At 31.9% G+C, this 14742-nt stretch overlaps 1 pseudogene; it reads left to right on the top strand.

Moving 5' to 3' along the window:
- The first annotated feature begins 11645 nt into the window (after positions 1-11645).
- On the top strand, positions 11646-13802 carry LOC149499208 (UPF0496 protein At1g20180-like; annotated as a pseudogene).
- Positions 13803-14742: the final 940 nt, after the last annotated feature.

Raw genomic sequence — 14742 nt, 5'->3', positions numbered from 1 at the left:
GTTTAACCCCTTCAGGTGGTTCTACAAGTTCCCAGACTTGATTAGAGTACATGGACTCCATCTCAGATTTCATAGCTACAAGCCACTTATCAGCATCTTTATCTTGTAGTGCTTCATCGTAACAGACAGGTTCAATATTCACTTCTTCAGGGATTCTATCAAAAGCTTCTCCCAAAAGTGTATATCGAACCGGTGGTCGTCTAATTCTCCCACTACGACGAAGTACTACAGGTTCTGCAATCACACCTTCATTTTGCTGTGGCTGTAAAGCCGGCAAGTCCATGACTGGTGGGACTACATCTTGATCATGTTCTGGAACTTCAACATGTCTGTCATCACCAGGAGGCAATGAAATGTTAGAAGCCCCAACATTGTGCTCCTGTATATTTGGATCAACAGCTGCCACTTCAGTTTCTACATAACTCCCACTACTTTCAGGTGGTAGTGAAATGTTAGGTACTGAATATTCAGGCTGATGTTGATTTACTGGTCGACTAACATTTCTTCCACTACGACTAGGCAATGGAATGTCAGCTCCAACCATTGATGGTTTAGGTTGTTGTTCTAATGGAAAGGTTCTAGTTGGTATATTTTCTCCTCTCAATTCATACAAGGCTAATCGACTTTTGGGAATATGGTTTTTAATATAGTCTTCCTCAAGATAATGTGCATTGGTGCTAACAATGACCGTTTTATCTTGAGAACTATAAAATAAACCACCTTTCGTTCCTCTAGGATATCCAATAAAGGAGCATAAGTCTGTTTTTGATTCCAACTTATCTGCTTTCCCTTTCAGCACATGGGCTGGACAACCCCACATCCGAACATGTCTTAGACTTGGCTTTCGCCCAGTCCACAGTTCTGTGGGAGTTTTAGGTACTGACTTAGATGGAACCAAATTCAGAATATATGCTGCCGTTTCTATGGCATACCCCCAAAACGAAATGGGCAAATCTGAATAACTCATCATTGATCTAACCATTTCCATAAGCGTCCTATTTCTTCTTTCTGCTACACCATTCTGTTGTGGCATACCAGGTGCAGACAACTGTGAAGTAATTCCTTGTTCTGATAAATAAGTAATGAATTCCCTAGAGAGGTATTCGCCACCACGGTCAGACCGTAACGACTTGATATATTTTCCATGTCGTTTCTCCGTTTCTGCTTTGAACTCTTTGAATTTCTCAAAGCATTCAGACTTACGGTGCAACAGGTAAATGTATCCATATCTTGAGTAATCATCTGTGAAAGTCACAAAATACTCAAAACCACCCCTAGCTTGGACACTCATTGGACCACACAAATCAGAATGAATTAATTCAAGTACATCATTAGTTCTATTACCCTTTATAGGAAAAGGCCTCTTAGTCATTTTACCTTCTAAACAAGATTCACAGGTTGGTAGTGCCTCCACTTTCAATGAACTCAATGGTCCATCCTTGACCAACCTAGAAATCCTATCTAAATTAATATGACCAAGCCTTAAATGCCACAAATATGTATGACTAAATTCAATAGGACGTTTTCTTTTCAATGGAACAATGACATCAAAGTTATTAACTTCAGAATTAGGAATTTGCAATTCAGGTGAAACTTTGAGAATAAAAAGATCATCAATCATTGAGCCAGAACATATCATTTGTTTTCTAAATTTAATAACGACAGAATCATCATAAAATTCATTAAAACAAACCGAATATCCATTCTTGCTCAAACTAGAAACTGAAATTAAATTCCTTCTAATTGAAGGTACATATAAAACATCCTTCAAAAACAAAGTTCTATTATTCTCAAAATTCAAAGAAACATTTCCTATAGCTAGAACTGCAACTTCTGTGCCATCTCCCAGAAAAATGCTTACATCTCCTTTATTTAGCTGACGAGTTACCTGAAACCCCTGCAATGAATTGCAGACATGATTAGTGGCTCCAGAATCTACACACCATTGGAGTGTAGTCAACACCGCTAAACAAGTTTCAACTATCAGCATATAAAACAGAGACATACCTTGCTTTTTCTTGGCTAACCGGGTTGGACATTGTGACTTCCAGTGCCCAGGTTGCTTGCAGTGAAAACACTTACCCTTAGGCTTTTTCACAGCAACACTTGCACTAGTAGATGCACCACTTGTTTTAGGCTTAGTCTTGTGAGCATTTTTCTTCTTCTTACCCTTGTTCTGGGCAGAAGAAGAACCTCGCTCAACATTAAGCACAACAGGTGCAGCTCCTTGCTTAATGATAGTCTCAGCAGCCACCAGCTCATTCAGCAACTTAGACAGAGTGAAATCCATCTTATTCATGTTATAGTTCAAACGAAATTGCTGAAAACTGGCTGGCAAAGTGTTCAAGATCATTTCTATCTGTGTAGCATTGTCAACCTCAGCACCAAGAACCTCCATGTCATTCAGAAGACTCATCATCTTCAAGACATGAGTTCTAACTGGAGTTCCCTCCTCCATTTTGGAAGTAAGAATCTCCCTCAGTGCATTTTGCCTTGCTGCACTAGTTTGATCTCCAAACATCTCCTTGAGATTTTCGAGCATGTCAAAAGCTGTGTCCATCTTCTGATGCTGATGTTGCAAAACATTTGACACAGAAGCCAAAATGTAACATCGCGCCATCTCATCAGCTTTAACCCATTTCTGGTAAGCTCTGGTGACCTCCTCAGAGGCACCCTCACCGGGTTTTTCAGGACAAACTTCAGTAAGCACAAACTTATACTCCTCAGCAGTAAGCAAAATGTCCAAATTCCTCTTCCAGTCAACATAGTTTGGACCCTCAAGTTTGTTTTGGGTTAAGATGTTTGCAAGGGGACTGAATGATGCCATTTCTATTTCATGCATTAAACAAAATAGCATATCAATAATAAACATTGAATAAATCAAATTGCAAATATACAACTTTGATATCACAATTCAAAAAAAAATACACATTCACAACATTCATGAATAGCAACCTCGATGGGCGAATTCAACCAATCACATGTTTTGCATATTATAATTAGATAAGACCGGCACATACTACTCGATGGGAGATAACATGCCTCTTAAATTAACATTAATGTGTGAGAAAATATTACATCTAATTCATGTCACTAATTAATTTACTCAGATGGAGAGTTAAATCAATACAGACAAATTAGACTAACTCAGTAATTATATTAAAACATGACATCTTCCGATGGGGAAGAAATGCAAATAATTACAACTAGAAAGTAATAAAAAACCACTCACAAATTAATTCATATAATTAAAATAAATTAATTATAATCAAAATTGCAAAATAATATATTTTTAAGACAATTTTGCAAATAAAATTAACATTTTTTGGTTGAAAATGTTAAAATTTAGTGTTCTGGTCTATTTATGCAAATAAATTAAAACATTCTGGATTTATCTTGCAAAAACAGAAACATTCTGGGCCATTTCGCAAATTTCAGAACTTGTTTGGACTATTTTGCATAAAACAGAAACTATTGGGCCAAAATTGCAAAAATCGGAAAACATCTAGGCAATTTTAATAATACCAGAAACAATCAGGGTCACTTTATAATTTAAATAACTCCAGGGGGCTAAAACGGAATAACTGATACTTTCTGGGTCAAAATATAAAAAATTAAAGTTTAGGGGTTAAAATATAATAAACAGAAGATCCAGGGTCAAAAAATAAAAACTTAAAGATCAGGGGTCAAAATATAAAATTTAACAAATTGAGGGACCAGAAGGGAAATTTGGCAAGCAGCAGCTTCTTCTTCACGAAGAAGCCCTAGCCGCCGCCCCTTTTTCCCTTCAACCTGCATTAACGCTGCTGGGCCTTTTTTTTTTTTTTTTTTTTTTCTTGCCCCTCTACTGATCTTCAAAACAAAAATAAAATTTTGTCTTTTCTTGCCCCTCTCCTGTTCATCGAAACAACACCCAAAATATATATATATATATATATGCTTTTTTTTATATATTAATTGCCCATTAAAAACTACAGTTTCAAAAAAAAAAGTTTGTATCAGGTACTGCACTTTTGTGTTGCAGTCCTTCAAAAACTCTTGAAGCTCTCTTAACCATGTACCAATCAAACAATCAAAACAGATAATAGATACACGATTGAAACATGACAAAATAGCCACCATCATACAGTTTCGTATGGCTCTGATACCAATTGATGGGAGCGGGTATAAAGCGGAAACAACCCTTATCGAAACCATATGAGGCAAACTAAAAACATTATCGAACAAATCAATAAACTGACCTCTTGAAGCGCAGAATCGCTCACCGGTCTTCTTTTCAGAGATCTTGGAGTCACCCACGATCTTCTGCAGTAATCCCTAACTATCTCTCTTTTGGAACTCTCTGAGTGGCAGAGAATAGAATAACGTGTGTCTCTTTTTTTCTTAGGGTTTTCCAATCTTATATTAAAAAACTTCTCTTCGATAGGAAGATATTTTTTAATATAAAATAAATTAAATAAAAAATTATTTAATTAAAATAAAATCAATTATTTTAAAACTAAATAATTTATCTATTATTTAATACACCCTTAACTTTCCAAATAATTAGGGCACTACAGGGACCGCAGGAATAAAATAAATCAGGCTACTAATTATAATAAGAACCTATGTAGACCAACATATTCTTATTATAATTAATCATGAATTATTCCACTAAAAACTCATGACTGAACTCCTTATTTATTTTACTATTCCACAACATAATAAAATAATGTTCCCCATGTTAAGATTACAGATGCTGTCATTTAAATAACTTACTGACAATTTATTTAAATCACAATATAACTTTAAGATTGTCGCTCAACTTATTTCATGTGTCGGATTCAATATCCACCTGCAGGGTTTACACTATGAAACCTTATAAGCTTACTTAAAGTGCATCATCAATCTCTAAACCGAGACATGGATTCTATCATTAATTAATATTTCACAAACACAAAAAATCTTTGCCCAATTCACCGAGAATATTATTCCAATAATGAAACTCACCCTTTAATGAATCAAAGCACAAGACAATCAATGTTTGCTCATATTAAAATAAATCAAGATTAAGAACAATAAACATTATTTCTAATGTCCTAAAGAATATGTTTAACAGTCAGTACTAAACATCCATTCTCTACTTGGTCCAATTAAATACATACAAAATGTACTAATCACAATTATTGTTCATATGCTAATAACATTTATTTAATGCAAATTTCCAATTAAATACAAAGAAATAATTGTCAATAGAAAATCATTCATAGCTATACTATTACATATGCATGGTTAATAGTATATCTCTATCAAAAATAACATTAATCGCAACCAAAGCTCCCACTAACCAAGAACACCAAGAATCAAGTATATTAAGTTTTAATAGTTAACCTCTTGGTTTATGAAATCTATAAATGTATTTTAATATTTGTTTCATATTCTCGATACCTTTCCCTTATCTCAATACCATTCCCGTTCTTTTCTCTTCTCCATTTACGAATCTTCCGCCACCATTGATGACTTTTGAGTAAAATGAGGGTGCGAAAGCAAGCGAAGTTTTTATGATTTGAGTTTGTGGGGCTACATTAATGGAAGAATGAGACCGAAAATGAAATGGTGAGATACTCTTTAACGCTCCCCTCCCCCCCTTTTTTAAAGTAGTGGTCCATATGCCTTGATTTATACTACGGTATGTTGTCTCTTGTGATAAGAAGTAATATTTAATTCTTTTTGGCATTAATTTAATAGTATCCTTTTAGGGTTTGGGTTTTTTTGAAGTCTAGGGAGAAAAGGGGCTTGATATGCACTGTTATTATGTTATGGGGTTAAGGTTTTGTTTGTTATTTTGGGAAAGCTTGTGACTAAAATCGACATGTGATAAATGTTATGGTTAGGGTATTTTTGGAGGTTTGTGAAAAAGTAGGCCTTTAATGCATTAATATTACAATTTAGGGTAATATTAGTAACTGTTTAGGGGTAGTTGATGCTGAAATTTAATACTACTAACTGTTAGGGTTATGATGTTATTGAGCTTTAAGGGAAAAAATTGGTAGTTTTATGCTACCGGTTGTTGTGTGCACATGAATGGTTGTTCTGCATTTAATTTTTCTAATTGATCATTGTCTTGTGAATGCAGTAACATGAATTGGATTCCATTTATTTATTTACCAAAACTGATTTTCCTAGAATATGGTTGCTGAACCTTTAAACAAAAACTAACCAATAAATTACATTTAATATTATGAATTGCACTCCTAAAATACACATTGTTGAACCTATTAGTATGAAATTGTTTGGCATGCAGATTTTGCTGAATTGGATTGTAATATATTGTGCATTATGGGGGTGAGATGTGAGAGTTTAGAAAAATATAATGTAGACACCATGTCCTTGGTTAGGTTAGATAAGTTATTGCAAGATAAGAGATTTGAAGGCATTATGAGATATTATTGGTTTGAACCAGATAAAGATGTTAATGGTCGGTATTAAGTTACTAGAAAAGGATAGTCATGTGTATGAGATGTCCTTGTATGATAGTGATGTTGAGTTAATAAATCTATATGTTGAACACTAGGAATAAAAGATTTAGAAAGGGTAATTAACTTGGGTAGAAGAAGTAATGTAGTAATGCAGGAAATTATAGATGAGGGTAATAATAGCAATAGGGAGGAACACATAGGAAGTTCAAGTAATGCATGTACTTGCTAACACAAACGGACAAGAGCTTAGAGATGTTGATTTAAAATCATTAGCCCTTAACGAAAGATTTGAGTTTGTAGTTGGGGGAGTTGTAAATGAGGGTGAAGAAAATATGGGAGGTAAAAATGTGGGGGTTAGTATAGGAGAGGGTAAAGGTGATATGAGAGGTATAAATGAGGGTGATACTAGAGCTAACCTTGGGGGAAATGTAGATACAAATGAAATGAGGATGATGAGTTAAGAGGAGGAGTACAATGTTGAGATGGAGATGAGGACTTTAATAGGGTAGTTACTGAGAGGGATTCATAAACTGACAGAATGGTTAGCCCTAAGAGTAGTGGGGTAAGCATTAATGTAGGAAACCTATAAGACTCATTAAGGGTTGAAGTAAATGATGAGGACTCAAATTATGCTCCTGCTAATGAGCTAAATATTGAGTTAGATTCTGATGATGAGGATAGGGATAAGTTTCCAATGTTTAATGCAACTAAGGACATGAATAATCCTAGTTTTAAGGTTGGAATAATTTTCAAGAATAGGGAAGAATTTAAGCAAGCATGTAGAAACTTTGGAATAAAGAACAAATTTCATTAATGAATTTGCATAAAATGAATATATTACCATTCATTAATAAAGATTTACAAATTACAGGTGTTTTAATACATAGACGACCTCCTAACCTCATTTCTAGGTGCTTCATTACCTAAAAAGCATAGCTAACATCAAGATAGTAACGATTAACTGCATTTTGCCCCCTATTATGTAACTGCATATTACAACATCAGTAATGCAACAACCTAGAAATACATAACAAAGTAATTGAATCTTCAAATATCTAGCTTCAGTCTCTTTCTTCTCTTTCTTTAGCCCATCCAATTTTCATAATAAGCCATTTATCACTTTGAACGAACATCAACTCTTGGATCAACCCATTTTATGAATCTACAGTAGCTGGGTGTCTTAAAAAAATCATATCGCGTAAAGCCCTATATATAATCTTTCAAAATCAATAAACAAATCTAACAAAAATAAAGACATCAAATAACAACCAAATAAATACCCCATAATTGCTACATCCAAGAAATCTTCTCCTAAGATTATTTACAGTCCACAATATTCTCAATGTAGCTTCTTGCCCACATCTACAATAAGTGTAACACCCGCCACCCAGTCCCGAGAGACCCGACAGCGGATGCCACATTCGGTGCCGGAGACACCGTCTTAACTTAACATATAAATCATAAAACTAAAATTATGAATTAGAAGTAACTGAGTATTCACAAGTTTAGCGAGTAAATTTTTTTTTTATTTTTTTTTTATTTTTATAATAGCGATTTCATTTCATTTTCCTTGCATTTTTTTTCTATACATTGGGAAAATTCCTACAGAAATATTGTAAGAATATCCCTTTAAAAACTGAGCTCGCCAAACATGTGAATACAAAATACTCCCAATTAAACTCCAAACTTCCAACATCTCCAAATAATCTTTATAATATAACAACACTTTTATATTTTCATAATTGAATAAATCCTCAATAGTATTTTAGATCCATCAATTAATTGCATTCATTATATCTATCAAGTCTTAATGAACTAATCATATCAACTGACTTCAAATATTTCATATTCAATCATTTAATAAATCTTATTCTTCTCTCCAAATATATACATCAAAATACTTTATAATTACATACTTCAATTATATTTCAAATAATATAATATCTGGAAATGTAACAATTATACATGCCATAATTCTTCATTATATAAATCTCAATCGACTACTCCCAAATTAGTCACTTCTGCTTTGATACTATTCTTCTAATCTTCAAGTAGCAACAACATCTTCAACCTACGCGTGATAAAAATCGACGCGCTGAGTATAAAACTCAGTGGTGCTCATAATTCACATACTTACCAAGTTACGATAGCAACTTACTTTAAAACAAATTTCATAAAATTATTTACAATCATAAATGCATTAAAATTCAACATACATTTCCATTTATAGCAAAACAAATAGCACATATACTAGTAATTAATAACATAAAGAATTTAATTCTTTATACCATCAATCCTTTACTTAAGACATTTTATCATCATAAATACTTTGGTTCCTTCAAATAAACTTATAATTATTAACATAAATAATTTAATTCTTTCAAATCATAAATTCATTACTGAAACATTATACCAATACATATACTCTTTATTTTTAATACTATGTATCGAAATATCATGCTTTGAAAATTCATTTGATAACATAATCAGTAAGGAATGTTTACTAAAATAATATGATCTCATTCGTTTAATTGTATTACAGATATTTTCCATAGGGCTCGCATACACTTAGGAGAAAGAGAAGCAGATAAGTTTTCAGAACAGATTCAGAATGGCCTTAGGTCGCCAACAGATTCAGAACATATAGAGCGCGTCCGCCCTAACAGAACAGAAGACACCCACGTGTCTAGCATATGATCATAGCTTCTTATCAGAATGGCATCAAATGTCGAGCATGCTCATCAGACAGAATAAAAATCAAATCACGCATCAAATTCACACTAAGTATATTAGAGCCCGAAATCCTTATTTTAATTCTTACTTCATATCACTTATCAGAAAACTTGTCTTATTCGTTAGTCTTCCTAAATTCATAATGTAAGCTTACTTTAGAATCATACTTAAACATAATTACTTAACATAGACAATTTCTTATCATATGAAATCATACGTGTAAGCTTACTTTAGAACTTACGTAACTCATATACTTAAACAAAATTACTTAATATAGGAAACTTATCAGAAATCCCTTTTCTTTTAAAACTTTCTTAAAATCATAATGAAATTTATCATAAGAAATTTCTTATCATATAAAATCATATTTTCTTTATTCAAAATTCAAAGCACATACACCTTAAATACCCATTTCTTTGTTAAAACTCTAAACATATAAAAGTTATCAAATAATCATATTTATATCATATATATAAAATAATTAAGTAAGCTTTACTACACCAAGGTGGTACCAAGGGGAGGAATTTTCTTCTCCAATTAAGCATGCTAACACAACTCTTATGCACAAAAGTATCAATTTCAACCCTCATCATGCATTATCTAAATCAATTTCACACCTTTCCAATTTATATCCATTTAAACATATCCACAACAACACTTTTCAAACTTATGTCTTATTTTTGTCAAATAAATCTTAAAGGATACAAAGAATGAAGAGAACTTCATCACACATAATTCATACCTTCCTTTATCCAAATAAACCTATGATTCATGACATAGAAAATTTTCAGCATTTATATAATCTTGACCTTTGCTGGGTTTTTAAGACATAACTTAAGTTCTGTGTCTCCAAATTGAGTGATGTTTGATTCATTAGAAAGCTAAGACAAAATACTACAAATGTTATGAAGGGACCACAACCCAGATCAATTTTTAAGATGGCAAACAAAAGCTAGGAACACAGACCAACAATCTAGACCTGATTCAGCCGAACTAATTTCAATGTTTATCAAATTCCTACTTATCCAAACACTCAAATCAAACCAATCCAAAACCAGAGAAGTCTCAAGACACAGGGAAACAACTGTTATGAAGAATTCAGAACAGAATATTACCATTATAGTGGTCAAAATGGGCACTCAATTCAGTAATGCATGTGGCCCGTCATAATAGAGTTAGTTTAGGTGTTTTAGCCATAAGTTGAGCTATATATATCCAAATTGGACACAAGAGGATGGGTTGGAAAGATAAGAAGTAGACCTAAAACTTTCATGAAGGACTCAGACACAATGAAAAATCAAAAGGATCGAAAAACAGTCTTTAATCACACCCAATAACACTTTGTCCTAATTTCAGCTTACTTAAATCATATACAAGGTAGAGATTTCTACCACATACTCAATACTCATCATATATCATCTTAAGATCACAAATCCTCAAAGAATAACAAGAAAACTTAAGGCCTTATTGATCAATAGGTTCTGCCACTCTTGGAGGATGAAGAAGAAAATGTTTTTCTCATCAATTCAACATATAAGCATGCTTAGAAATCTCCCAAGAACACATGTATACCACCAAAATTCAATAATCAAATTATTTCATATAAAATTTCCAATTTTCACAAAATAGTATAAACTTCACAAAATCAAAAATTTAAACAAGGTAAGAGGATTTATGAACACTTACCTTAAACATAAGCTCTAACAAGCTTAAATAAGACTCTTGATGCCTTAGTTTTCCCTTGTCTTTGGTAGGAAGTTATCCACCCTTTGTCCTCCAAATTACTTGAAATTATTCACCAAATATCATTTCTCAAGCTTTAATCTCAAAGATTGATTAATTAGATCAAGTTGAATGGTGTCAAATTGGTGGATTTAGTGAGTATAAGTGAAGAAAACAAAGAGAAGAGAAAGACAGGCTCAAGTTAAAATGGAGGAGAAGAAGAAAGAAGTTCACGTTAGATGGATAGGAAGAGGAAGAAAACATGTTGCTCAAATAATGGAGTTGACTAAAGGGTAATTTGGTCCTTTCACCAAAATTGGATGGCTAGGATTGAGCAATGTAATTCAATCTAATGGCTACAAATATTCTCCAAATTAAATTCCTTCAAAATATTATTTATCTCCATAAAAATTCTTAAATTTAATCCTTAAAAATAATTTCTCTAATTTCCTTAATTAATATAACACCATCTCAAATTTACTCCATAAAAATAATTTCTCTAATTTCTTTAATTAATATAACAACATAATTCACTATTCACTAATTCTCTAATTTCTCCAAAAAATATTCATTACTTACTTTCTACCCATAAAAATAATGTATACATACTCCAACAATATTAAAGAAAATATTAAACATACATAGTAATTTTTCCGGACAAAAATAATATTTATTCTCGGACCGATGATACTATTCACAGACCGGCAACTTACTATTTCAGACACAGAAAAAATGAGGCGTTACAATAAGTCAGCTGCATCAAGTTCAGATGCCAAGTTGAAGAAGTTGTTGAAGACATGTGATTACTCAATTTTGAAGGAAAGTTCAAGTTGTCTACTTAGAGTTTTAGAAGGAGGAATGAAATCGAAATTAAAAAAAAAAAATAAAAAGAAAAAAAGGAGCTTCTTCTATGCTTTTAGGGATCTCCACAAAAGAGGGGCAAGAGAGAAAAACAAAACCTTAGAGAGAGATAATAGATGAGAGAGAGAGAGAGAGAAGAAAGGAGAAAGAATTTGACTCATTAATTTGATGTGGCAATTAAATGATATTCACATTAGTATATAACTAGACATTTACCTAGAAGCTAACTAATAGTACTTTTTATTATCCAAATAGTAGTTAGGGAATTTTTAAGAGACAAATTGAAGACTAAGTATTCTATTGTGATGGTCCCTATAGTTGAGGAACTGTGGATGAAAATAAGTCATGAATGATATATATACAACTCATGGAAGACAATAGCATGAGACTAAGGAAGTGCAAAACCATCATCACCATCAGGTTGAGCTATTTTATACAGTTTTAAACTTAACAAAAAATTGTTCATAATATTACAATTTATAATAATAAAAAAAAATTTAACGAGTTCAAACAACATAAAATGCACGTTCGATAAAACTAGTCTTTTATAATACATATAACTTATAATTCTATAATATATACTTCCTCTGTCTTATAAAAATTGTCCACTCTTCCATTTTGGGACATTCCAAAATAATTATCCATTTTTATTTATAGCATGCATTTAAAGCTTTTTTTTCCTATGTACCCTTCAATAAATTCACTTTTAGTGTCTCAACGAAAAATGGGAACAATTGAGTGTCCGAATTCATAAAATTTTACAATTAGTTGTCTTTGGATGATGTGGCAAACCAAAAAAATGATTATGTTCGTGCAGGACCCATTTTTAATGACATGGCAGCTGACTTGGCGAGAAGTTGCTGCAATTTTTACCATGTAACGTGTAGTTGATGTGAAATTGACCTTGAAATTCCCTTTTTACCCTCCATTAATTGCATCCCACCTACCCACTTCTCTTCACTTTCTTCTAACACTAAGTCTAACCAAAGGTCACAAATCTTCTTTCTTCTTACGTAGAAATGTGGAGCAAAATTAAAGGCCAGCTAAAAAGAATAAATGTTGATGGAATTAATGGACTTTCCCTTTCCTCATCTCTTCCTTTTTATGTTCATCTTTTTGGATATCTTTTTGACCAGAGAAACAATAGACATTAGTCGATCTAATACGAAGGTTTAAGTTACACCTCTCTTTAATAGATTATTTTGAAGCTAGTTTAGAAGCATGTAACCTTTGCTATTTGCTGCTTCGAAGCATTCATCAAACTCGATTTAATTATTGGAGAATTGAAAGGGTAATTAAATTAAGCAACAAAATGCAAGATTTTGAAGATTATACAGATAAAATAAATGAAGTTATATTTAGAGAACAACTGCTTCACATTGCTTAGAAATTCTTTATCGTTTGTTAGTCAATTAGAATTTCAGGATGTTCATGATAACAACATGGGGTTGCTTCATAAATTGACTTCAGAGCAGAGAAAGATTAAAAGAAAAGTAAAAGTTAACAGAATTTACAAGAAAGTTGGAGGATATTGTCTTTTGATTTCGCATACTACACTTGTAATTGCGTTGCTAGTAATAGCACTACATGGGATTGTTGGAATTGTGGCAGCACTAGGACTTATGGGTTGCTCTTTTTTTTTGGAAGAAAATCAAGTTAATTAATGGCGGGCTTAAAAGAAGCTTGCTCGAAAAACTCTCTGCACAGCTTGATCTTGCAGCCAAAGGAACTTATATATTGATTAATAATTTTGATATGATAAGTAGGATAGTGATGAGTTTACATGATGAGTAGAACATAAAAATAGAACATAAAAAGGCACTTGTTGATATGTGTGTTAGGAGTAAAAGTACAGAACTATTGAAGAAGGTAGTTGAAGAGTTCTATATGCATGATTCTTGCTATCAGGAGCAACTGGATGAACTTGAAGAACATTTATATCTCTGTTTTTATACCATAAACATATAAAGAAAGCTTGTTTTACAAGAGATAATGGTTGCAAAAAAAAAAAAAAAAAAATTCAATTGATAATGGATTCTTTTCTCTCATGTCGCAACATTTTGCAAGGCAAAGTTAGAGATGAATTCATTTTTTAGAGATTTCACGGATGGTTCTTAGAAGGGAATGAGACTGTTAGAACGTAATTAATGGATGTTATAATGGAAATTTCAAGCCAATTTCATGTCAGCTACGCGTTACATGGCAAAAAATTTAGCATTTTGTTGCCAAGTCAGTTGCCACATCATTAAAAATGGGTACCGCATGAGCACAATTATTTTTCTAGTTTGCCACATCATCCGGAGACACCTAATTGTAAAACTTTATAAATTCAAGCACTCAATCGTTACCGTTTTCCAAGAAGACACCAAAATAGAAAAAAAGTGAAAGGTCAGATACCACAAATATAATTATCCCTATTTAATTTCATGTAGAAAAGAGAAACACATAAATTATCATTATATTAATTGCCTTTTCTTAAAATTCGTAGAAAAAAAAGTGACAATCATTTTGGAATAGATGGATTATAAAAGTGAAAATTGGTGGAGAACATTAAAATTATAAAATTCACTCCTATTAAGTTTATGGATTGACAAAAATATCACTAGATAATTTAATTTTATTGGTTGAAAAATAAAAATAATTTAATTTTTGATTGATCATATTAATTTTCTATTTAAATCTAAATTCTATTGGATAAAATAAGAAATTATATTATGTATTATATATTTTATTGAAATAATATTATATACTATATAAGGTATATATTAAATATGGTAAAAATATAATATTTTTCCAAAATTAAAGCTAATTTATTGGTGATTGTTTATATTTATTTGCTATTTAAATCTAAATGCTCTTGAAAAAATTAAGAAAGAACTCATATATTTACGGATTCCGTTATAAATAAATAATAAACAAGAGATTTCAAATTATATTATATACTAAATAAGATACATATTAATTATTA

Source organism: Jatropha curcas, chromosome 1, assembly GCF_041381405.1.
Source record: "Jatropha curcas cultivar XTBG-Jc1 chromosome 1, XTBG_Jcur_1.0, whole genome shotgun sequence".
Lineage (NCBI taxonomy): Eukaryota > Viridiplantae > Streptophyta > Magnoliopsida > Malpighiales > Euphorbiaceae > Jatropha > Jatropha curcas.
The sequence above is the reverse complement of the archived record's forward strand: the minus strand, read 5'-3'. Positions and strand labels throughout refer to the sequence as shown.